Here is a 25,782-nt window from a genome sequence, read left to right on the forward strand (position 1 = left end):
TTTCATTCTTTTGCAGATGGATATCCAGGTATGCCAGCACCATTTGTTAAAAAGACTATTATTTCCCCAATTGACTGACACTGGTCCTTTGTCAAATATCAGCTGCTCATACGTGGATGGATTTATATCTGGGTTCTCAACTCTGTTCCATTGGTCTATGTGCCTGTTGTTGTACCAGTACCAGGCTGTTTTGACTACTGTAGCTGTATAATAGGTTCTGAAATCAGGTAGGGTGAGGCCTCCCACTTTCTTCTTCTTTTTCAGTAATGTTTTGCTTATCCGGGGGTTCTTTCCTTTCCATATGAAATTAGTGATTTGTTTCTCTATCCCCTTAAAATATGACATTGGTATTTGGATTGGAATTGCGTTATATGTATAGATGGCTTTTGGTAGAATAGACATTTTTACTATGTTAAGTCTTCCTATCCTTGAGCAGGGTATGTTTTTCCACTTAAGTATGTCCTTTTGAATTTCTTGTAGCAGAGTTTTATAGTTTTCTTTGTATAGGTCTTTTACATCCTTGGTAAGATTTATTCCTAAGTATTTTATCTTCATGGGGGCTACTGTGAATGGTATTGATTTGGTTATTTCCTCTTCGGTGTTCTTTTTGTTGATGTAGAGGAATCCAAGTGATTTTTGGTATGTTTATTTTATATCCTGAGACTCTGCCAAACTCTTCTATTAGTTTCAGTAGTTTTCTGGAGGATTCCTTAGGGTTTTCCATGTATACGATCATGTCATCTGCAAATAGTGATAGCTTTACTTCCTCCTTACCAATCTGGATACCCTTTATTTCTTTGTCTAGCCTAATTGCCCTGGCTACGACTTCAAGTACGATGTTGAATAAGAGCGGTGATAAAGGGCATCCTTGTCTGGTTCCCGTTCTCAAGGGAAATGCTTTCAGGTTCTCTCCATTTAGAGTGATATTGGCCGTTGGCTTTGCATAGATGCCCTTTATTATGTTGCGGAATTTTCCTTCACTACCTATTTTGGTAAGAGTTTTTATCATAAATGGGTGTTGAACTTTGTCAAATGCCTTTTCTGCATCTATTGATAAGATCATGTGGTTTTTATCTTTTGTTTTATTTATGTGATGGATTACATTAATGGTTTTTCTGATATTAAACCAGCCTTGCATACCTGGTATAAATCCCACTTGATCAGGGTGAATTATTTTTTTGATGTGTTGTTGGATTCTATTGGCTAGAATTTTTTTGAGGATTTTTGCATCTATGTTCATGAGGGATATAGGTCTAAAATTTTCTTTTTTTGTAATGTCTTTACCTGGTTTTGGTATCAGGGAGATGGTGGCTTCATAGAATGAGTTGGGTAGTATTCCGTCTTTTACTATGCTTTGAAATACCTTCAGTAGTAGTGGTGTTAGGTCTTCTCTAAAGGTTTGGTAGAACTCTGCAGTGAAGCCGTCTGGGCCAGGACTTTTTTTTGTTGGAAGTTTTTTGATTACCGTTTCAATCTCTTTTTTTTTTTTTTTTAAATTTTTATTAAGCTTCAAGTGAACATTTACCATTCCAATCAGTCTGTCACATGTAGGTTTACATACATCTTACTCCCTTCTCCCACTTGCTGTCCCCCTATTGAGTCAGCCCTTACAGTCTCTCGTTTCGTGCCAATTTTGCCATCTTCCCTCTCTCTCTCTCTTCCCATCCCCCCTCCAGTCAAGAGTTGCCAACACACTCTCCCGTGTCCACCTGATTTAATTAGCTCACTCTTCATCAGCATCTCTCTCCCCCCCACTGACCAGTCCTTTTCATGCCTGATGATTTGTCTTCGGGGATGGTTCCTGTCCTGTGCCATCAGGAGTTCTGGGGAGCATTGTGTCTGGGATTCCTCTAGCCGCAATCATACCATTAGGTGTGGTCTTTTAATGAGAATTTGGGGTCTGTATCCCATTGGTCTCCTGCTCCCTCAGGAGTTGTCTGTTGTGCTCCCTGACAGGACAGACATCGATTGTGGCTGGGCACCAACTAGTTCTTCTGGTCTCAGGATAATATCGGTCTCTGGTTCATGTGGCCCTTTCTGTCTCTTCGGTTCTTAGTTGTCTTGTGACCTTGGTGTTCTTCCTTTGCCTTTGCTCCAGGTGGGTTGAGACCAATTAATGTATTTTGGATGGCCGCTTGTTGGCATTTAGGTCCCCAGGCGCCACAATTCAAAGTGGGATGCAGAGTGTTTTCATAATAGAATTGTTTTGCCCGTTGACTTCGAAGTCCCCTCAAACCAAGTTCCCCAGACCCCAGCCCCTGCTCCGCTGACCTTTGAAGCTTTCATTTTATCCCGGAAACCTCTTTACTTTTAATCCAGTCCAATTAGGCTGACCTTCCTTGTTTTGAGTGTTGTCTTTCCCTTCACCCAAAGCAGTTCTTATCTACAGATTGATCAATAAAAACCCTCTCCCTCCCTCCCTTCCTCCCTCCCCCCTTTGTAACCACATGAGTATGTGTTATTCACCGTTTTTTTCTATTTCTCAAGATCTTATAATAGTGGTCTTATACTATATTTGTCCTTTTGCAACTGACTCATTTTGCTCAGCATAATGCCTTCCAGATTCCTCCATGTTATGAAATGTTTCAGAGATTCGTCACTGTTCTTTATCGCTGCGTAGTATTCCATTGTGTGAATATACCACAATTTATTTACCCATTCGTCCGTTGACGGACATCTTGGTTGCTTCCAGCTTTTTGCTATTGTAAACAGAGCTGCAATAAACATGGGTGTGCATATATCTGTTTGTGTGAAGGCTCTTGTATCTCTAGGGTATATTCCGAGGAGTGGGATTTCTGGGTTGTATGGTAGTTCTATTTCTAACTGTTTAAGATAACGCCAGATGGATTTCCAAAGTGGTTGTACCATTTTACAATCCCACCAGCAGTGTATGAGAGTTCCAATCTCTCCGCAGCCTCTCCAACATTTATTATTTTGTGTTATTTGAATTAATGCCAGTCTGGTTGGTGTGAGATGGAATCTCATCGTAGTTTTAATTTGCATTTCTCTAATGGCTAATGATCGAGAGCATTTTCTCATGTATCTGTTGGCTGCCTGAATATCTTCCTTAGTGAAATGTGTGTTCATATCCTTTGCCCACTTCTTGATTGGGTTGTTTGTCTTTTTGTGGTTGAGTTTTGACAGAATCATGTAGATTTTAGAGATCAGGCGCTGGTCTGAGATGTCATAGCTGAATATTCTTTCCCAGTCTGTAGGTGGTCTTTTTACTCTTTTGGTGAAGTCTTTAGATGAGCATAGGTGTTTGATTTTCAGGAGCTCCCAGTTATCTGGTTTCTCTTCATCATTTTTGGTAATGTTTTGTATTCTGTTTATGCCCTGTATTAGGGCTCCTAGGGTTGTCCCTATTTTTTCTTCCATGATCTTTATCGTTTTAGTCTTTATGTTTGGGTCTTTGATCCACTTGGAGTTAGTTTTTGTGCATGGTGTGAGGTATGGGTCCTGTTTCATTCTTTTGCAGATGGATATCCAGGTATGCCAGCACCATTTGTTAAAAAGACTATTATTTCCCCAATTGACTGACACTGGTCCTTTGTCAAATATCAGCTGCTCATACGTGGATGGATTTATATCTGGGTTCTCAACTCTGTTCCATTGGTCTATGTGCCTGTTGTTGTACCAGTACCAGGCTGTTTTGACTACTGTAGCTGTATAATAGGTTCTGAAATCAGGTAGGGTGAGGCCTCCCACTTTCTTCTTCTTTTTCAGTAATGTTTTGCTTATCCGGGGGTTCTTTCCTTTCCATATGAAATTAGTGATTTGTTTCTCTATCCCCTTAAAATATGACATTGGTATTTGGATTGGAATTGCGTTATATGTATAGATGGCTTTTGGTAGAATAGACATTTTTACTATGTTAAGTCTTCCTATCCTTGAGCAGGGTATGTTTTTCCACTTAAGTATGTCCTTTTGAATTTCTTGTAGCAGAGTTTTATAGTTTTCTTTGTATAGGTCTTTTACATCCTTGGTAAGATTTATTCCTAAGTATTTTATCTTCATGGGGGCTACTGTGAATGGTATTGATTTGGTTATTTCCTCTTCGGTGTTCTTTTTGTTGATGTAGAGGAATCCAAGTGATTTTTGGTATGTTTATTTTATATCCTGAGACTCTGCCAAACTCTTCTATTAGTTTCAGTAGTTTTCTGGAGGATTCCTTAGGGTTTTCCATGTATACGATCATGTCATCTGCAAATAGTGATAGCTTTACTTCCTCCTTACCAATCTGGATACCCTTTATTTCTTTGTCTAGCCTAATTGCCCTGGCTACGACTTCAAGTACGATGTTGAATAAGAGCGGTGATAAAGGGCATCCTTGTCTGGTTCCCGTTCTCAAGGGAAATGCTTTCAGGTTCTCTCCATTTAGAGTGATATTGGCCGTTGGCTTTGCATAGATGCCCTTTATTATGTTGCGGAATTTTCCTTCACTACCTATTTTGGTAAGAGTTTTTATCATAAATGGGTGTTGAACTTTGTCAAATGCCTTTTCTGCATCTATTGATAAGATCATGTGGTTTTTATCTTTTGTTTTATTTATGTGATGGATTACATTAATGGTTTTTCTGATATTAAACCAGCCTTGCATACCTGGTATAAATCCCACTTGATCAGGGTGAATTATTTTTTTGATGTGTTGTTGGATTCTATTGGCTAGAATTTTTTTGAGGATTTTTGCATCTATGTTCATGAGGGATATAGGTCTAAAATTTTCTTTTTTTGTAATGTCTTTACCTGGTTTTGGTATCAGGGAGATGGTGGCTTCATAGAATGAGTTGGGTAGTATTCCGTCTTTTACTATGCTTTGAAATACCTTCAGTAGTAGTGGTGTTAGGTCTTCTCTAAAGGTTTGGTAGAACTCTGCAGTGAAGCCGTCTGGGCCAGGACTTTTTTTTGTTGGAAGTTTTTTGATTACCGTTTCAATCTCTTTTTTTTTCAATTTTTATTAAGCTTCAAGTGAACATTTACCATTCCAATCAGTCTGTCACATGTAGGTTTACATACATCTTACTCCCTTCTCCCACTTGCTCTCCCCCTATTGAGTCAGCCCTTACAGTCTCTCGTTTCGTGCCAATTTTGCCATCTTCCCTCTCTCTCTCTCTTCCCATCCCCCCTCCAGTCAAGAGTTGCTAACACACTCTCCCGTGTCCACCTGATTTAATTAGCTCACTCTTCATCAGCATCTCTCTCCCCCCCACTGACCAGTCCTTTTCATGCCTGATGATTTGTCTTCGGGGATGGTTCCTGTCCTGTGCCATCAGGAGTTCTGGGGAGCATTGTGTCTGGGATTCCTCTAGTCGCAATCATACCATTAGGTGTGGTCTTTTAATGAGAATTTGGGGTCTGTATCCCATTGGTCTCCTGCTCCCTCAGGAGTTGTCTGTTGTGCTCCCTGACAGGACAGACATCGATTGTGGCTGGGCACCAACTAGTTCTTCTGGTCTCAGGATAATATCGGTCTCTGGTTCATGTGGCCCTTTCTGTCTCTTGGGTTCTTAGTTGTCTTGTGACCTTGGTGTTCTTCCTTTGCCTTTGCTCCAGGTGGGTTGAGACCAATTAATGTATTTTGGATGGCCGCTTGTTGGCATTTAGGTCCCCAGGCGCCACAATTCAAAGTGGGATGCAGAGTGTTTTCATAATAGAATTGTTTTGCCCGTTGACTTCGAAGTCCCCTCAAACCAAGTTCCCCAGACCCCAGCCCCTGCTCCGCTGACCTTTGAAGCTTTCATTTTATCCCGGAAACCTCTTTACTTTTAATCCAGTCCAATTAGGCTGACCTTCCTTGTTTTGAGTGTTGTCTTTCCCTTCACCCAAAGCAGTTCTTATCTACAGATTGATCAAGAAAAACCCTCTCCCTCCCTCCCTCCCCCCTTTGTAACCACATGAGTATGTGTTATTCACCGTTTTTTTCTATTTCTCAAGATCTTATAATAGTGGTCTTATACTATATTTGTCCTTTTGCAACTGACTCATTTTGCTCAGCATAATGCCTTCCAGATTCCTCCATGTTATGAAATGTTTCAGAGATTCGTCACTGTTCTTTATCGCTGCGTAGTATTCCATTGTGTGAATATACCACAATTTATTTACCCATTCGTCCGTTGACGGACATCTTGGTTGCTTCCAGCTTTTTGCTATTGTAAACAGAGCTGCAATAAACATGGGTGTGCATATATCTGTTTGTGTGAAGGCTCTTGTATCTCTAGGGTATATTCCGAGGAGTGGGATTTCTGGGTTGTATGGTAGTTCTATTTCTAACTGTTTAAGATAACGCCAGATGGATTTCCAAAGTGGTTGTACCATTTTACAATCCCACCAGCAGTGTATGAGAGTTCCAATCTCTCCGCAGCCTCTCCAACATTTATTATTTTGTGTTATTTGAATTAATGCCAGTCTGGTTGGTGTGAGATGGAATCTCATCGTAGTTTTAATTTGCATTTCTCTAATGGCTAATGATCGAGAGCATTTTCTCATGTATCTGTTGGCTGCCTGAATATCTTCCTTAGTGAAATGTGTGTTCATATCCTTTGCCCACTTCTTGATTGGGTTGTTTGTCTTTTTGTGGTTGAGTTTTGACAGAATCATGTAGATTTTAGAGATCAGGCGCTGGTCTGAGATGTCATAGCTGAATATTCTTTCCCAGTCTGTAGGTGGTCTTTTTACTCTTTTGGTGAAGTCTTTAGATGAGCATAGGTGTTTGATTTTCAGGAGCTCCCAGTTATCTGGTTTCTCTTCATCATTTTTGGTAATGTTTTGTATTCTGTTTATGCCCTGTATTAGGGCTCCTAGGGTTGTCCCTATTTTTTCTTCCATGATCTTTATCGTTTTAGTCTTTATGTTTGGGTCTTTGATCCACTTGGAGTTAGTTTTTGTGCATGGTGTGAGGTATGGGTCCTGTTTCATTCTTTTGCAGATGGATATCCAGGTATGCCAGCACCATTTGTTAAAAAGACTATTATTTCCCCAATTGACTGACACTGGTCCTTTGTCAAATATCAGCTGCTCATACGTGGATGGATTTATATCTGGGTTCTCAACTCTGTTCCATTGGTCTATGTGCCTGTTGTTGTACCAGTACCAGGCTGTTTTGACTACTGTAGCTGTATAATAGGTTCTGAAATCAGGTAGGGTGAGGCCTCCCACTTTCTTCTTCTTTTTCAGTAATGTTTTGCTTATCCGGGGGTTCTTTCCTTTCCATATGAAATTAGTGATTTGTTTCTCTATCCCCTTAAAATATGACATTGGTATTTGGATTGGAATTGCGTTATATGTATAGATGGCTTTTGGTAGAATAGACATTTTTACTATGTTAAGTCTTCCTATCCTTGAGCAGGGTATGTTTTTCCACTTAAGTATGTCCTTTTGAATTTCTTGTAGCAGAGTTTTATAGTTTTCTTTGTATAGGTCTTTTACATCCTTGGTAAGATTTATTCCTAAGTATTTTATCTTCATGGGGGCTACTGTGAATGGTATTGATTTGGTTATTTCCTCTTCGGTGTTCTTTTTGTTGATGTAGAGGAATCCAAGTGATTTTTGGTATGTTTATTTTATATCCTGAGACTCTGCCAAACTCTTCTATTAGTTTCAGTAGTTTTCTGGAGGATTCCTTAGGGTTTTCCATGTATACGATCATGTCATCTGCAAATAGTGATAGCTTTACTTCCTCCTTACCAATCTGGATACCCTTTATTTCTTTGTCTAGCCTAATTGCCCTGGCTACGACTTCAAGTACGATGTTGAATAAGAGCGGTGATAAAGGGCATCCTTGTCTGGTTCCCGTTCTCAAGGGAAATGCTTTCAGGTTCTCTCCATTTAGAGTGATATTGGCCGTTGGCTTTGCATAGATGCCCTTTATTATGTTGCGGAATTTTCCTTCACTACCTATTTTGGTAAGAGTTTTTATCATAAATGGGTGTTGAACTTTGTCAAATGCCTTTTCTGCATCTATTGATAAGATCATGTGGTTTTTATCTTTTGTTTTATTTATGTGATGGATTACATTAATGGTTTTTCTGATATTAAACCAGCCTTGCATACCTGGTATAAATCCCACTTGATCAGGGTGAATTATTTTTTTGATGTGTTGTTGGATTCTATTGGCTAGAATTTTTTTGAGGATTTTTGCATCTATGTTCATGAGGGATATAGGTCTAAAATTTTCTTTTTTTGTAATGTCTTTACCTGGTTTTGGTATCAGGGAGATGGTGGCTTCATAGAATGAGTTGGGTAGTATTCCGTCTTTTACTATGCTTTGAAATACCTTCAGTAGTAGTGGTGTTAGGTCTTCTCTAAAGGTTTGGTAGAACTCTGCAGTGAAGCCGTCTGGGCCAGGACTTTTTTTTGTTGGAAGTTTTTTGATTACCGTTTCAATCTCTTTTTTTTTTTTTTTTTAAATTTTTATTAAGCTTCAAGTGAACATTTACCATTCCAATCAGTCTGTCACATGTTGGTTTACATACATCTTACTCCCTTCTCCCACTTGCTCTCCCCCTATTGAGTCAGCCCTTACAGTCTCTCGTTTCGTGCCAATTTTGCCATCTTCCCTCTCTCTCTCTCTTCCCATCCCCCCTCCAGTCAAGAGTTGCCAACACACTCTCCCGTGTCCACCTGATTTAATTAGCTCACTCTTCATCAGCATCTCTCTCCCCCCCACTGACCAGTCCTTTTCATGCCTGATGATTTGTCTTCGGGGATGGTTCCTGTCCTGTGCCATCAGGAGTTCTGGGGAGCATTGTGTCTGGGATTCCTCTAGTCGCAATCATACCATTAGGTGTGGTCTTTTAATGAGAATTTGGGGTCTGTATCCCATTGGTCTCCTGCTCCCTCAGGAGTTGTCTGTTGTGCTCCCTGACAGGACAGACATCGATTGTGGCTGGGCACCAACTAGTTCTTCTGGTCTCAGGATAATATCGGTCTCTGGTTCATGTGGCCCTTTCTGTCTCTTGGGTTCTTAGTTGTCTTGTGACCTTGGTGTTCTTCCTTTGCCTTTGCTCCAGGTGGGTTGAGACCAATTAATGTATTTTGGATGGCCGCTTGTTGGCATTTAGGTCCCCAGGCGCCACAATTCAAAGTGGGATGCAGAGTGTTTTCATAATAGAATTGTTTTGCCCGTTGACTTCGAAGTCCCCTCAAACCAAGTTCCCCAGACCCCAGCCCCTGCTCCGCTGACCTTTGAAGCTTTCATTTTATCCCGGAAACCTCTTTACTTTTAATCCAGTCCAATTAGGCTGACCTTCCTTGTTTTGAGTGTTGTCTTTCCCTTCACCCAAAGCAGTTCTTATCTACAGATTGATCAATAAAAACCCTCTCCCTCCCTCCCTCCCCCCTTTGTAACCACATGAGTATGTGTTATTCACCGTTTTTTTCTATTTCTCAAGATCTTATAATAGTGGTCTTATACTATATTTGTCCTTTTGCAACTGACTCATTTTGCTCAGCATAATGCCTTCCAGATTCCTCCATGTTATGAAATGTTTCAGAGATTCGTCACTGTTCTTTATCGCTGCGTAGTATTCCATTGTGTGAATATACCACAATTTATTTACCCATTCGTCCGTTGACGGACATCTTGGTTGCTTCCAGCTTTTTGCTATTGTAAACAGAGCTGCAATAAACATGGGTGTGCATATATCTGTTTGTGTGAAGGCTCTTGTATCTCTAGGGTATATTCCGAGGAGTGGGATTTCTGGGTTGTATGGTAGTTCTATTTCTAACTGTTTAAGATAACGCCAGATGGATTTCCAAAGTGGTTGTACCATTTTACAATCCCACCAGCAGTGTATGAGAGTTCCAATCTCTCCGCAGCCTCTCCAACATTTATTATTTTGTGTTATTTGAATTAATGCCAGTCTGGTTGGTGTGAGATGGAATCTCATCGTAGTTTTAATTTGCATTTCTCTAATGGCTAATGATCGAGAGCATTTTCTCATGTATCTGTTGGCTGCCTGAATATCTTCCTTAGTGAAATGTGTGTTCATATCCTTTGCCCACTTCTTGATTGGGTTGTTTGTCTTTTTGTGGTTGAGTTTTGACAGAATCATGTAGATTTTAGAGATCAGGCGCTGGTCTGAGATGTCATAGCTGAATATTCTTTCCCAGTCTGTAGGTGGTCTTTTTACTCTTTTGGTGAAGTCTTTAGATGAGCATAGGTGTTTGATTTTCAGGAGCTCCCAGTTATCTGGTTTCTCTTCATCATTTTTGGTAATGTTTTGTATTCTGTTTATGCCCTGTATTAGGGCTCCTAGGGTTGTCCCTATTTTTTCTTCCATGATCTTTATCGTTTTAGTCTTTATGTTTGGGTCTTTGATCCACTTGGAGTTAGTTTTTGTGCATGGTGTGAGGTATGGGTCCTGTTTCATTCTTTTGCAGATGGATATCCAGGTATGCCAGCACCATTTGTTAAAAAGACTATTATTTCCCCAATTGACTGACACTGGTCCTTTGTCAAATATCAGCTGCTCATACGTGGATGGATTTATATCTGGGTTCTCAACTCTGTTCCATTGGTCTATGTGCCTGTTGTTGTACCAGTACCAGGCTGTTTTGACTACTGTAGCTGTATAATAGGTTCTGAAATCAGGTAGGGTGAGGCCTCCCACTTTCTTCTTCTTTTTCAGTAATGTTTTGCTTATCCGGGGGTTCTTTCCTTTCCATATGAAATTAGTGATTTGTTTCTCTATCCCCTTAAAATATGACATTGGTATTTGGATTGGAATTGCGTTATATGTATAGATGGCTTTTGGTAGAATAGACATTTTTACTATGTTAAGTCTTCCTATCCTTGAGCAGGGTATGTTTTTCCACTTAAGTATGTCCTTTTGAATTTCTTGTAGCAGAGTTTTATAGTTTTCTTTGTATAGGTCTTTTACATCCTTGGTAAGATTTATTCCTAAGTATTTTATCTTCATGGGGGCTACTGTGAATGGTATTGATTTGGTTATTTCCTCTTCGGTGTTCTTTTTGTTGATGTAGAGGAATCCAAGTGATTTTTGGTATGTTTATTTTATATCCTGAGACTCTGCCAAACTCTTCTATTAGTTTCAGTAGTTTTCTGGAGGATTCCTTAGGGTTTTCCATGTATACGATCATGTCATCTGCAAATAGTGATAGCTTTACTTCCTCCTTACCAATCTGGATACCCTTTATTTCTTTGTCTAGCCTAATTGCCCTGGCTACGACTTCAAGTACGATGTTGAATAAGAGCGGTGATAAAGGGCATCCTTGTCTGGTTCCCGTTCTCAAGGGAAATGCTTTCAGGTTCTCTCCATTTAGAGTGATATTGGCCGTTGGCTTTGCATAGATGCCCTTTATTATGTTGCGGAATTTTCCTTCACTACCTATTTTGGTAAGAGTTTTTATCATAAATGGGTGTTGAACTTTGTCAAATGCCTTTTCTGCATCTATTGATAAGATCATGTGGTTTTTATCTTTTGTTTTATTTATGTGATGGATTACATTAATGGTTTTTCTGATATTAAACCAGCCTTGCATACCTGGTATAAATCCCACTTGATCAGGGTGAATTATTTTTTTGATGTGTTGTTGGATTCTATTGGCTAGAATTTTTTTGAGGATTTTTGCATCTATGTTCATGAGGGATATAGGTCTAAAATTTTCTTTTTTTGTAATGTCTTTACCTGGTTTTGGTATCAGGGAGATGGTGGCTTCATAGAATGAGTTGGGTAGTATTCCGTCTTTTACTATGCTTTGAAATACCTTCAGTAGTAGTGGTGTTAGGTCTTCTCTAAAGGTTTGGTAGAACTCTGCAGTGAAGCCGTCTGGGCCAGGACTTTTTTTTGTTGGAAGTTTTTTGATTACCGTTTCAATCTCTTTTTTTTTTTTTTTTTTAATTTTTATTAAGCTTCAAGTGAACATTTACCATTCCAATCAGTCTGTCACATGTAGGTTTACATACATCTTACTCCCTTCTCCCACTTGCTCTCCCCCTATTGAGTCAGCCCTTACAGTCTCTCGTTTCGTGCCAATTTTGCCATCTTCCCTCTCTCTCTCTCTTCCCATCCCCCCTCCAGTCAAGAGTTGCCAACACACTCTCCCGTGTCCACCTGATTTAATTAGCTCACTCTTCATCAGCATCTCTCTCCCCCCCACTGACCAGTCCTTTTCATGCCTGATGATTTGTCTTCGGGGATGGTTCCTGTCCTGTGCCATCAGGAGTTCTGGGGAGCATTGTGTCTGGGATTCCTCTAGTCGCAATCATACCATTAGGTGTGGTCTTTTAATGAGAATTTGGGGTCTGTATCCCATTGGTCTCCTGCTCCCTCAGGAGTTGTCTGTTGTGCTCCCTGACAGGACAGACATCGATTGTGGCTGGGCACCAACTAGTTCTTCTGGTCTCAGGATAATATCGGTCTCTGGTTCATGTGGCCCTTTCTGTCTCTTCGGTTCTTAGTTGTCTTGTGACCTTGGTGTTCTTCCTTTGCCTTTGCTCCAGGTGGGTTGAGACCAATTAATGTATTTTGGATGGCCGCTTGTTGGCATTTAGGTCCCCAGGCGCCACAATTCAAAGTGGGATGCAGAGTGTTTTCATAATAGAATTGTTTTGCCCGTTGACTTCGAAGTCCCCTCAAACCAAGTTCCCCAGACCCCAGCCCCTGCTCCGCTGACCTTTGAAGCTTTCATTTTATCCCGGAAACCTCTTTACTTTTAATCCAGTCCAATTAGGCTGACCTTCCTTGTTTTGAGTGTTGTCTTTCCCTTCACCCAAAGCAGTTCTTATCTACAGATTGATCAATAAAAACCCTCTCCCTCCCTCCCTCCCCCCTTTGTAACCACATGAGTATGTGTTATTCACCGTTTTTTTCTATTTCTCAAGATCTTATAATAGTGGTCTTATACTATATTTGTCCTTTTGCAACTGACTCATTTTGCTCAGCATAATGCCTTCCAGATTCCTCCATGTTATGAAATGTTTCAGAGATTCGTCACTGTTCTTTATCGCTGCGTAGTATTCCATTGTGTGAATATACCACAATTTATTTACCCATTCGTCCGTTGACGGACATCTTGGTTGCTTCCAGCTTTTTGCTATTGTAAACAGAGCTGCAATAAACATGGGTGTGCATATATCTGTTTGTGTGAAGGCTCTTGTATCTCTAGGGTATATTCCGAGGAGTGGGATTTCTGGGTTGTATGGTAGTTCTATTTCTAACTGTTTAAGATAACGCCAGATGGATTTCCAAAGTGGTTGTACCATTTTACAATCCCACCAGCAGTGTATGAGAGTTCCAATCTCTCCGCAGCCTCTCCAACATTTATTATTTTGTGTTATTTGAATTAATGCCAGTCTGGTTGGTGTGAGATGGAATCTCATCGTAGTTTTAATTTGCATTTCTCTAATGGCTAATGATCGAGAGCATTTTCTCATGTATCTGTTGGCTGCCTGAATATCTTCCTTAGTGAAATGTGTGTTCATATCCTTTGCCCACTTCTTGATTGGGTTGTTTGTCTTTTTGTGGTTGAGTTTTGACAGAATCATGTAGATTTTAGAGATCAGGCGCTGGTCTGAGATGTCATAGCTGAATATTCTTTCCCAGTCTGTAGGTGGTCTTTTTACTCTTTTGGTGAAGTCTTTAGATGAGCATAGGTGTTTGATTTTCAGGAGCTCCCAGTTATCTGGTTTCTCTTCATCATTTTTGGTAATGTTTTGTATTCTGTTTATGCCCTGTATTAGGGCTTCTAGGGTTGTCCCTATTTTTTCTTCCATGATCTTTATCGTTTTAGTCTTTATGTTTGGGTCTTTGATCCACTTGGAGTTAGTTTTTGTGCATGGTGTGAGGTATGGGTCCTGTTTCATTCTTTTGCAGATGGATATCCAGGTATGCCAGCACCATTTGTTAAAAAGACTATTATTTCCCCAATTGACTGACACTGGTCCTTTGTCAAATATCAGCTGCTCATACGTGGATGGATTTATATCTGGATTCTCAATTCTGTTCCATTGGTCTATGTGCCTGTTGTTGTACCAGTACCAGGCTGTTTTGACTACTGTAGCTATATAATAGGTTCTGAAATCAGGTAGGGTGAGGCCTCCCACTTTCTTCTTCTTTTTCAGTAATGTTTTGCTTATCCGGGGGTTCTTTCCTTTCCATATGAAATTAGTGATTTGTTTCTCTATCCCCTTAAAGTATGACATTGGTATTTGGATTGGAAGTGCGTTATATGTATAGATGGCTTTTGGTAGAATAGACATTTTTACTATGTTAAGTCTTCCTATCCATGAGCAGGGTATGTTTTTCCACTTAAGTATGTCCTTTTGAATTTCTTGTAGCAGAGTTTTATAGTTTTCTTTGTATAGGTCTTTTACATCCTTGGTAAGATTTATTCCTAAGTATTTTATCTTCATGGGGGCTACTGTGAATGGTATTGATTTGGTTATTTCCTCTTCGGTGTTCTTTTTGTTGATATAGAGGAATCCAAGTGATTTTTGGTATGTTTATTTTATATCCTGAGACTCTGCCAAACTCTTCTATTAGTTTCAGTAGTTTTCTGGAGGATTCCTTAGGGTTTTCCATGTATACGATCATGTCATCTGCAAATAGTGATAGCTTTACTTCCTCCTTACCAATCTGGATACCCTTTATTTCTTTGTCTAGCCTAATTGCCCTGGCTACGACTTCAAGTACGATGTTGAATAAGAGCGGTGATAAAGGGCATCCTTGTCTGGTTCCCGTTCTCAAGGGAAATGCTTTCAGGTTCTCTCCATTTAGAGTGATATTGGCCGTTGGCTTTGCATAGATGCCCTTTATTATGTTGCGGAATTTTCCTTCACTACCTATTTTGGTAAGAGTTTTTATCATAAATGGGTGTTGAACTTTGTCAAATGCCTTTTCTGCATCTATTGATAAGATCATGTGGTTTTTATCTTTTGTTTTATTTATGTGATGGATTACATTAATGGTTTTTCTGATATTAAACCAGCCTTGCATACCTGGTATAAATCCCACTTGATCAGGGTGAATTATTTTTTTGATGTGTTGTTGGATTCTATTGGCTAGAATTTTTTTGAGGATTTTTGCATCTATGTTCATGAGGGATATAGGTCTAAAATTTTCTTTTTTTGTAATGTCTTTACCTGGTTTTGGTATCAGGGAGATGGTGGCTTCATAGAATGAGTTGGGTAGTATTCCGTCTTTTACTATGCTTTGAAATACCTTCAGTAGTAGTGGTGTTAGGTCTTCTCTAAAGGTTTGGTAGAACTCTGCAGTGAAGCCGTCTGGGCCAGGACTTTTTTTTGTTGGAAGTTTTTTGATTACCGTTTCAATCTCTTTTTTTTTAAATTTTTATTAAGCTTCAAGTGAACATTTACCATTCCAATCAGTCTGTCACATGTAGGTTTACATACATCTTACTCCCTTCTCCCACTTGCTCTCCCCCTATTGAGTCAGCCCTTACAGTCTCTCGTTTCGTGCCAATTTTGCCATCTTCCCTCTCTCTCTCTCTTCCCATCCCCCCTCCAGTCAAGAGTTGCCAACACACTCTCCCGTGTCCACCTGATTTAATTAGCTCACTCTTCATCAGCATCTCTCTCCCCCCCACTGACCAGTCCTTTTCATGCCTGATGATTTGTCTTCGGGGATGGTTCCTGTCCTGTGCCATCAGGAGTTCTGGGGAGCATTGTGTCTGGGATTCCTCTAGTCGCAATCATACCATTAGGTGTGGTCTTTTAATGAGAATTTGGGGTCTGTATCCCATTGGTCTCCTGCTCCCTCAGGAATTGTCTGTTGTGCTCCCTGACAGGACAGACATCGATTGTGGCTGGGCACCAACTAGTTCTTCTGGTCTCAGGATAATATCGGTCTCTGGTTCATGTGGCCCTTTCTGTCTCTTGGGTTCTTAGTTGTCTTGTGACCTTGGTGTTCTTCCTTTGCCTTTGCTCCAGGTGGGTTGAGACCAATTAATGTATTTTGGATGGCCGCTTGTTGGCATTTAGGTCCCCAGGCGCCACAATTCAAAGTGGGATGCAGAGTGTTTTCATAATAGAATTGTTTTGCCCGTTGACTTCGAAGTCCCCTCAAACCAAGTTCCCCAGACCCCAGCCCCTGCTCCGCTGACCTTTGAAGCTTTCATTTTATCCCGGAAACCTCTTTACTTTTAATCCAGTCCAATTAGGCTGACCTTCCTTGTTTTGAGTGTTGTCTTTCCCTTCACCCAAAGCAGTTCTTATCTACAGATTGATCAATAAAAACCCTCTCCCTCCCTCCCTCCCCCCTTTGTAACCACATGAGTATGTGTTATTCACCGTTTTTTTCTATTTCTCAAGATCTTATAATAGTGGTCTTATACTATATTTGTCCTTTTGCAACTGACTCATTTTGCTCAGCATAATGCCTTCCAGATTCCTCCATGTTATGAAATGTTTCAGAGATTCGTCACTGTTCTTTATCGCTGCGTAGTATTCCATTGTGTGAATATACCACAATTTATTTACCCATTCGTCCGTTGACGGACATCTTGGTTGCTTCCAGCTTTTTGCTATTGTAAACAGAGCTGCAATAAACATGGGTGTGCATATATCTGTTTGTGTGAAGGCTCTTGTATCTCTAGGGTATATTCCGAGGAGTGGGATTTCTGGGTTGTATGGTAGTTCTATTTCTAACTGTTTAAGATAACGCCAGATGGATTTCCAAAGTGGTTGTACCATTTTACAATCCCACCAGCAGTGTATGAGAGTTCCAATCTCTCCGCAGCCTCTCCAACATTTATTATTTTGTGTTATTTGAATTAATGCCAGTCTGGTTGGTGTGAGATGGAATCTCATCTTAGTTTTAATTTGCATTTCTCTAATGGCTAATGATCGAGAGCATTTTCTCATGTATCTGTTGGCTGCCTGAATATCTTCCTTAGTGAAATGTGTGTTCATATCCTTTGCCCACTTCTTGATTGGGTTGTTTGTCTTTTTGTGGTTGAGTTTTGACAGAATCATGTAGATTTTAGAGATCAGGCGCTGGTCTGAGATGTCATAGCTGAATATTCTTTCCCAGTCTGTAGGTGGTCTTTTTACTCTTTTGGTGAAGTCTTTAGATGAGCATAGGTGTTTGATTTTCAGGAGCTCCCAGTTATCTGGTTTCTCTTCATCATTTTTGGTAATGTTTTGTATTCTGTTTATGCCCTGTATTAGGGCTCCTAGGGTTGTCCCTATTTTTTCTTCCATGATCTTTATCGTTTTAGTCTTTATGTTTGGGTCTTTGATCCACTTGGAGTTAGTTTTTGTGCATGGTGTGAGGTATGGGTCCTGTTTCATTCTTTTGCAGATGGATATCCAGGTATGCCAGCACCATTTGTTAAAAAGACTATTATTTCCCCAATTGACTGACACTGGTCCTTTGTCAAATATCAGCTGCTCATACGTGGATGGATTTATATCTGGGTTCTCAACTCTGTTCCATTGGTCTATGTGCCTGTTGTTGTACCAGTACCAGGCTGTTTTGACTACTGTAGCTGTATAATAGGTTCTGAAATCAGGTAGGGTGAGGCCTCCCACTTTCTTCTTCTTTTTCAGTAATGTTTTGCTTATCCGGGGGTTCTTTCCTTTCCATATGAAATTAGTGATTTGTTTCTCTATCCCCTTAAAATATGACATTGGTATTTGGATTGGAATTGCGTTATATGTATAGATGGCTTTTGGTAGAATAGACATTTTTACTATGTTAAGTCTTCCTATCCTTGAGCAGGGTATGTTTTTCCACTTAAGTACGTCCTTTTGAATTTCTTGTAGCAGAGTTTTATAGTTTTCTTTGTATAGGTCTTTTACATCCTTGGTAAGATTTATTCCTAAGTATTTTATCTTCATGGGGGCTACTGTGAATGGTATTGATTTGGTTATTTCCTCTTCGGTGTTCTTTTTGTTGATGTAGAGGAATCCAAGTGATTTTTGGTATGTTTATTTTATATCCTGAGACTCTGCCAAACTCTTCTATTAGTTTCAGTAGTTTTCTGGAGGATTCCTTAGGGTTTTCCATGTATACGATCATGTCATCTGCAAATAGTGATAGCTTTACTTCCTCCTTACCAATCTGGATACCCTTTATTTCTTTGTCTAGCCTAATTGCCCTGGCTACGACTTCAAGTACGATGTTGAATAAGAGCGGTGATAAAGGGCATCCTTGTCTGGTTCCCGTTTTTTTTTAGCCTAATTGCCCTGGCTACGACTTCAAGTACGATGTTGAATAAGAGCAGTGATAAAGGACATCCTTGTCTGGTTCCCGTTCTCAAGGGAAATGCTTTCAGGTTCTCTCCATTTAGAGTGATATTGGCCGTTGGCTTTGCATAGATGCCCTTTATTATGTTGCGGAATTTTCCTTCACTACCTATTTTGGTAAGAGTTTTTATCATAAATGGGTGTTGAACTTTGTCAAATGCCTTTTCTGCATCTATTGATAAGATCATGTGGTTTTTATCTTTTGTTTTATTTATGTGATGGATTACATTAATGGTTTTTCTGATATTAAACCAGCCTTGCATACCTGGTATAAATCCCACTTGATCAGGGTGAATTATTTTTTTGATGTGTTGTTGGATTCTATTGGCTAGAATTTTTTTGAGGATTTTTGCATCTATGTTCATGAGGGATATAGGTCTAAAATTTTCTTTTTTTGTAATGTCTTTACCTGGTTTTGGTATCAGGGAGATGGTGGCTTCATAGAATGAGTTGGGTAGTATTCCGTCTTTTACTATGCTTTGAAATACCTTCAGTAGTAGTGGTGTTAGGTCTTCTCTAAAGGTTTGGTAGAACTCTGCAGTGAAGCCGTCTGGGCCAGGACTTTTTTTTGTTGGAAGTTTTTTGATTACCGTTTCAATCTCTTTTTTTTTTAATTTTTATTAAGCTTCAAGTGAACATTTACCATTCCAATCAGTCTGTCACATGTAGGTTTACATACATCTTACTCCCTTCTCCCACTTGCTCTCCCCCTATTGAGTCAGCCCTTACAGTCTCTCGTTTCGTGCCAATTTTGCCATCTTCCCTCTCTCTCTCTCTCCCCATCCCCCCTCCAGTCAAGAGTTGCCAACACACTCTCCCGTGTCCACCTGATTTAATTAGCTCACTCTTCATCAGCATCTCTCTCCCCCCCACTGACCAGTCCTTTTCATGCCTGATGATTTGTCTTCGGGGATGGTTCCTGTCCTGTGCCATCAGGAGTTCTGGGGAGCATTGTGTCTGGGATTCCTCTAGTCGCAATCATACCATTAGGTGTGGTCTTTTAATGAGAATTTGGGGTCTGTATCCCATTGGTCTCCTGCTCCCTCAGGAGTTGTCTGTTGTGCTCCCTGACAGGACAGACATCGATTGTGGCTGGGCACCAACTAGTTCTTCTGGTCTCAGGATAATATCGGTCTCTGGTTCATGTGGCCCTTTCTGTCTCTTGGGTTCTTAGTTGTCTTGTGACCTTGGTGTTCTTCCTTTGCCTTTGCTCCAGGTGGGTTGAGACCAATTAATGTATTTTGGATGGCCGCTTGTTGGCATTTAGGTCCCCAGGCGCCACAATTCAAAGTGGGATGCAGAGTGTTTTCATAATAGAATTGTTTTGCCCGTTGACTTCGAAGTCCCCTCAAACCAAGTTCCCCAGACCCCAGCCCCTGCTCCGCTGACCTTTGAAGCTTTCATTTTATCCCGGAAACCTCTTTACTTTTAATCCAGTCCAATTAGGCTGACCTTCCTTGTTTTGAGTGTTGTCTTTCCCTTCACCCAAAGCAGTTCTTATCTACAGATTGATCAATAAAAACCCTCTCCCTCCCTCCCTTCCTCCCTCCCCCCTTTGTAACCACATGAGTATGTGTTATTCACCGTTTTTTTCTATTTCTCAAGATCTTATAATAGTGGTCTTATACTATATTTGTCCTTTTGCAACTGACTCATTTTGCTCAGCATAATGCCTTCCAGATTCCTCCATGTTATGAAATGTTTCAGAGATTCGTCACTGTTCTTTATCGCTGCGTAGTATTCCATTGTGTGAATATACCACAATTTATTTACCCATTCGTCCGTTGACGGACATCTTGGTTGCTTCCAGCTTTTTGCTATTGTAAACAGAGCTGCAATAAACATGGGTGTGCATATATCTGTTTGTGTGAAGGCTCTTGTATCTCTAGGGTATATTCCGAGGAGTGGGATTTCTGGGTTGTATGGTAGTTCTATTTCTAACTGTTTAAGATAACGCCAGATGGATTTCCAAAGTGGTTGTACCATTTTACAATCCCACCAGCAGTGTATGAGAGTTCCAATCTCTCCGCAGCCTCTCCAACATTTATTATTTTGTGTTATTTGAATTAATGCCAGTCTGGTTGGTGTGAGATGGAATCTCATCGTAGTTTTAATTTGCATTTCTCTAATGGCTAATGATCGAGAGCATTTTCTCATGTATCTGTTGGCTGCCTGAATATCTTCCTTAGTGAAATGTGTGTTCATATCCTTTGCCCACTTCTTGATTGGGTTGTTTGTCTTTTTGTGGTTGAGTTTTGACAGAATCATGTAGATTTTAGAGATCAGGCGCTGGTCTGAGATGTCATAGCTGAATATTCTTTCCCAGTCTGTAGGTGGTCTTTTTACTCTTTTGGTGAAGTCTTTAGATGAGCATAGGTGTTTGATTTTCAGGAGCTCCCAGTTATCTGGTTTCTCTTCATCATTTTTGGTAATGTTTTGTATTCTGTTTATGCCCTGTATTAGGGCTCCTAGGGTTGTCCCTATTTTTTCTTCCATGATCTTTATCGTTTTAGTCTTTATGTTTGGGTCTTTGATCCACTTGGAGTTAGTTTTTGTGCATGGTGTGAGGTATGGGTCCTGTTTCATTCTTTTGCAGATGGATATCCAGGTATGCCAGCACCATTTGTTAAAAAGACTATTATTTCCCCAATTGACTGACACTGGTCCTTTGTCAAATATCAGCTGCTCATACGTGGATGGATTTATATCTGGGTTCTCAACTCTGTTCCATTGGTCTATGTGCCTGTTGTTGTACCAGTACCAGGCTGTTTTGACTACTGTAGCTGTATAATAGGTTCTGAAATCAGGTAGGGTGAGGCCTCCCACTTTCTTCTTCTTTTTCAGTAATGTTTTGCTTATCCGGGGGTTCTTTCCTTTCCATATGAAATTAGTGATTTGTTTGTCTATCCCCTTAAAGTATGACATTGGTATTTGGATTGGAAGTGCGTTATATGTATAGATGGCTTTTGGTAGAATAGACATTTTTACTATGTTAAGTCTTCCTATCCATGAGCAGGGTATGTTTTTCCACTTAAGTATGTCCTTTTGAATTTCTTGTAGCAGAGTTTTATAGTTTTCTTTGTATAGGTCTTTTACATCCTTGGTAAGATTTATTCCTAAGTATTTTATCTTCATGGGGGCTACTGTGAATGGTATTGATTTGGTTATTTCCTCTTCGGTGTTCTTTTTGTTGATGTAGAGGAATCCAAGTGATTTTTGGTATGTTTATTTTATATCCTGAGACTCTGCCAAACTCTTCTATTAGTTTCAGTAGTTTTCTGGAGGATTCCTTAGGGTTTTCCATGTATACGATCATGTCATCTGCAAATAGTGATAGCTTTACTTCCTCCTTACCAATCTGGATACCCTTTATTTCTTTGTCTAGCCTAATTGCCCTGGCTACGACTTCAAGTACGATGTTGAATAAGAGCGGTGATAAAGGGCATCCTTGTCTGGTTCCCGTTCTCAAGGGAAATGCTTTCAGGTTCTCTCCATTTAGAGTGATATTGGCCGTTGGCTTTGCATAGATGCCCTTTATTATGTTGCGGAATTTTCCTTCACTACCTATTTTGGTAAGAGTTTTTATCATAAATGGGTGTTGAACTTTGTCAAATGCCTTTTCTGCATCTATTGATAAGATCATGTGGTTTTTATCTTTTGTTTTATTTATGTGATGGATTACATTAATGGTTTTTCTGATATTAAACCAGCCTTGCATACCTGGTATAAATCCCACTTGATCAGGGTGAATTATTTTTTTGATGTGTTGTTGGATTCTATTGGCTAGAATTTTTTTGAGGATTTTTGCATCTATGTTCATGAGGGATATAGGTCTAAAATTTTCTTTTTTTGTAATGTCTTTACCTGGTTTTGGTATCAGGGAGATGGTGGCTTCATAGAATGAGTTGGGTAGTATTCCGTCTTTTACTATGCTTTGAAATACCTTCAGTAGTAGTGGTGTTAGGTCTTCTCTAAAGGTTTGGTAGAACTCTGCAGTGAAGCCGTCTGGGCCAGGACTTTTTTTTGTTGGAAGTTTTTTGATTACCGTTTCAATCTCTTTTTTTTTTTTTTTTTTAAATTTTTATTAAGCTTCAAGTGAACATTTACCATTCCAATCAGTCTGTCACATGTAGGTTTACATACATCTTACTCCCTTCTCCCACTTGCTCTCCCCCTATTGAGTCAGCCCTTACAGTCTCTCGTTTCGTGCCAATTTTGCCATCTTCCCTCTCTCTCTCTCTTCCCATCCCCCCTCCAGTCAAGAGTTGCCAACACACTCTCCCGTGTCCACCTGATTTAATTAGCTCACTCTTCATCAGCATCTCTCTCCCCCCCACTGACCAGTCCTTTTCATGCCTGATGATTTGTCTTCGTTGATGGTTCCTGTCCTGTGCCATCAGAAGTTCTGGGGAGCATTGTGTCTGGGATTCCTCTAGTCGCAATCATACCATTAGGTGTGGTCTTTTAATGAGAATTTGGGGTCTGTATCCCATTGGTCTCCTGCTCCCTCAGGAGTTGTCTGTTGTGCTCCCTGACAGGACAGACATCGATTGTGGCTGGGCACCAACTAGTTCTTCTGGTCTCAGGATAATATAGGTCTCTGGTTCATGTGGCCCTTTCTGTCTCTTGGGTTCTTAGTTGTCTTGTGACCTTGGTGTTCTTCCTTTGCCTTTGCTCCAGGTGGGTTGAGACCAATTAATGTATTTTGGATGGCCGCTTGTTGGCATTTAGGTCCCCAGGCGCCACAATTCAAAGTGGGATGCAGAGTGTTTTCATAATAGAATTGTTTTGCCCGTTGACTTCGAAGTCCCCTCAAACCAAGTTCCCCAGACCCCAGCCCCTGCTCCGCTGACCTTTGAAGCTTTCATTTTATCCCGGAAACCTCTTTACTTTTAATCCAGTCCAATTAGGCTGACCTTCCTTGTTTTGAGTGTTGTCTTTCCCTTCACCCAAAGCAGTTCTTATCTACAGATTGATCAATAAAAACCCTCTCCCTCCCTCCCTCCCCCCTTTGTAACCACATGAGTATGTGTTATTCACCGTTTTTTTCTATTTCTCAAGATCTTATAATAGTGGTCTTATACTATATTTGTCCTTTTGCAACTGACTCATTTTGCTCAGCATAATGCCTTCCAGATTCCTCCATGTTATGAAATGTTTCAGAGATTCGTCACTGTTCTTTATCGCTGCGTAGTATTCCATTGTGTGAATATACCACAATTTATTTACCCATTCGTCCGTTGACGGACATCTTGGTTGCTTCCAGCTTTTTGCTATTGTAAACAGAGCTGCAATAAACATGGGTGTGCATATATCTGTTTGTGTGAAGGCTCTTGTATCTCTAGGGTATATTCCGAGGAGTGGGATTTCTGGGTTGTATGGTAGTTCTATTTCTAACTGTTTAAGATAACGCCAGATGGATTTCCAAAGTGGTTGTACCATTTTACAATCCCACCAGCAGTGTATGAGAGTTCCAATCTCTCCGCAGCCTCTCCAACATTTATTATTTTGTGTTATTTGAATTAATGCCAGTCTGGTTGGTGTGAGATGGAATCTCATCGTAGTTTTAATTTGCATTTCTCTAATGGCTAATGATCGAGAGCATTTTCTCATGTATCTGTTGGCTGCCTGAATATCTTCCTTAGTGAAATGTGTGTTCATATCCTTTGCCCACTTCTTGATTGGGTTGTTTGTCTTTTTGTGGTTGAGTTTTGACAGAATCATGTAGATTTTAGAGATCAGGCGCTGGTCTGAGATGTCATAGCTGAATATTCTTTCCCAGTCTGTAGGTGGTCTTTTTACTCTTTTGGTGAAGTCTTTAGATGAGCATAGGTGTTTGATTTTCAGGAGCTCCCAGTTATCTGGTTTCTCTTCATCATTTTTGGTAATGTTTTGTATTCTGTTTATGCCCTGTATTAGGGCTCCTAGGGTTGTCCCTATTTTTTCTTCCATGATCTTTATCGTTTTAGTCTTTATGTTTGGGTCTTTGATCCACTTGGAGTTAGTTTTTGTGCATGGTGTGAGGTATGGGTCCTGTTTCATTCTTTTGCAGATGGATATCCAGGTATGCCAGCACCATTTGTTAAAAAGACTATTATTTCCCCAATTGACTGACACTGGTCCTTTGTCAAATATCAGCTGCTTATACGTGGATGGATTTATATCTGGATTCTCAATTCTGTTCCATTGGTCTATGTGCCTGTTGTTGTACCAGTACCAGGCTGTTTTGACTACTGTAGCTATATAATAGGTTCTGAAATCAGGTAGGGTGAGGCCTCCCACTTTCTTCTTCTTTTTCAGTAATGTTTTGCTTATCCGGGGGTTCTTTCCTTTCCATATGAAATTAGTGATTTGTTTGTCTATCCCCTTAAAGTATGACATTGGTATTTGGATTGGAAGTGCGTTATATGTATAGATGGCTTTTGGTAGAATAGACATTTTTACTATGTTAAGTCTTCCTATCCATGAGCAGGGTATGTTTTTCCACTTAAGTATGTCCTTTTGAATTTCTTGTAGCAGAGTTTTATAGTTTTCTTTGTATAGGTCTTTTACATCCTTGGTAAGATTTATTCCTAAGTATTTTATCTTCATGGGGGCTACTGTGAATGGTATTGATTTGGTTATTTCCTCTTCGGTGTTCTTTTTGTTGATGTAGAGGAATCCAAGTGATTTTTGGTATGTTTATTTTATATCCTGAGACTCTGCCAAACTCTTCTATTAGTTTCAGTAGTTTTCTGGAGGATTCCTTAGGGTTTTCCATGTATACGATCATGTCATCTGCAAATAGTGATAGCTTTACTTCCTCCTTACCAATCTGGATACCCTTTATTTCTTTGTCTAGCCTAATTGCCCTGGCTACGACTTCAAGTACGATGTTGAATAAGAGCGGTGATAAAGGGCATCCTTGTCTGGTTCCCGTTCTCAAGGGAAATGCTTTCAGGTTCTCTCCATTTAGAGTGATATTGGCCGTTGGCTTTGCATAGATGCCCTTTATTATGTTGCGGAATTTTCCTTCACTACCTATTTTGGTAAGAGTTTTTATCATAAATGGGTGTTGAACTTTGTCAAATGCCTTTTCTGCATCTATTGATAAGATCATGTGGTTTTTATCTTTTGTTTTATTTATGTGATGGATTACATTAATGGTTTTTCTGATATTAAACCAGCCTTGCATACCTGGTATAAATCCCACTTGATCAGGGTGAATTATTTTTTTGATGTGTTGTTGGATTCTATTGGCTAGAATTTTTTTGAGGATTTTTGCATCTATGTTCATGAGGGATATAGGTCTAAAATTTTCTTTTTTTGTAATGTCTTTACCTGGTTTTGGTATCAGGGAGATGGTGGCTTCATAGAATGAGTTGGGTAGTATTCCGTCTTTTACTATGCTTTGAAATACCTTCAGTAGTAGTGGTGTTAGGTCTTCTCTAAAGGTTTGGTAGAACTCTGCAGTGAAGCCGTCTGGGCCAGGACTTTTTTTTGTTGGAAGTTTTTTGATTACCGTTTCAATCTCTTTTTTTTTTTTTTTTTTAATTTTTATTAAGCTTCAAGTG

This window comes from Elephas maximus, chromosome 8 (genome assembly GCF_024166365.1).
Source record: "Elephas maximus indicus isolate mEleMax1 chromosome 8, mEleMax1 primary haplotype, whole genome shotgun sequence".
Taxonomy (NCBI): Eukaryota; Metazoa; Chordata; class Mammalia; order Proboscidea; family Elephantidae; genus Elephas; species Elephas maximus.